At 41.9% G+C, this 1,017-nt stretch overlaps 1 non-coding gene across 1 annotated transcript; it reads right to left on the bottom strand.

Moving 5' to 3' along the window:
• Window positions 1-404: 404 nt before the first annotated feature.
• LOC130984475 (small nucleolar RNA R71) lies at window positions 405-512 on the bottom strand. Its single transcript, XR_009088410.1, has one exon. It is a non-coding gene; the product is annotated as a small nucleolar RNA R71 (small nucleolar RNA).
• Between the last annotated feature and the right edge of the window lie 505 nt (window positions 513-1,017).

Raw genomic sequence — 1,017 nt, forward strand, 5'->3', positions numbered from 1 at the left:
TGGCAGCCGAAAACAACAACAATGCCAACAATGCAAGGAAGGTGCTGGGTGACTTTACTGCACCTACTCCCAACTTCTATGGGAGAAGCATCTCTATCCCTGCCATTGGAGCAAACAACTTTGAGCTTAAGCCTCAATTAGTTTCTCTAATGCAACAGAATTGCAAGTTCCATGGACTTCCAATGGAAGATCCTCATCAGTTTTTAGCTGAGTTCTTGCAAATCTGTGACACAGTCAAGACTAATGGGGTTGACCCTGAGGTCTACAGACTGATGCTATTCCCTTTTGCTGTAAGAGACAGAGCTAGAATATGGTTGGACTCACAACCTAAGGATAGCCTGGACTCTTGGGAAAAGCTAGTCAATGCCTTCTTGGCAAAGTTCTTTCCACCTCAAAAATGGAGTAAGCTTAGGGTGGAAGTCCAAACCTTCAGACAGAAGGATGGAGAATCCCTCTATGAAGCTTGGGAAAGATACAAACAATTAATCAGAAAATGTCCCTCAGACATGCTTTCTGAATGGAGCATCATAGGTATTTTCTATGATGGTCTCTCTGAACTATCCAAGATGTCTTTGGATAGCTCTGCTGGAGGATCTCTTCATCTGAAGAAGACGCCTGCAGAGGCTCAAGAGCTAATTGAAATGGTTGCAAATAACCAATTCATGTACACTTCTGAAAGAAATCCTGTGAACAATGGACTAGTCAGAAGAAAGGAGTTCTTGAGATTGACACTCTGAATGCCATACTGGCTCAGAACAAGATATTGACTCAACAAGTCAATTTGATTTCTCAAAGTCTGTCTGGAATGCAAAATGCACCTGGCAGTACTAAGGAAGCTTCATCTGAGGAAGAAGCTTATGATCCTGAGAACCCTTCAATGGAAGAGGTGAATTACCTAGGAGAACCCTATGGAAACACCTATAATTCTTCATGGAGAAATCACCCAAATTTCTCATGGAAGAATCAAGAGAGACCTCAACAAGGTTTCAATAATAATAATGGTGGAAGAAACAGGTT

The sequence above is a fragment of the Arachis stenosperma genome, chromosome 5, assembly GCF_014773155.1.
Source record: "Arachis stenosperma cultivar V10309 chromosome 5, arast.V10309.gnm1.PFL2, whole genome shotgun sequence".
NCBI classification, from domain to species: domain Eukaryota; kingdom Viridiplantae; phylum Streptophyta; class Magnoliopsida; order Fabales; family Fabaceae; genus Arachis; species Arachis stenosperma.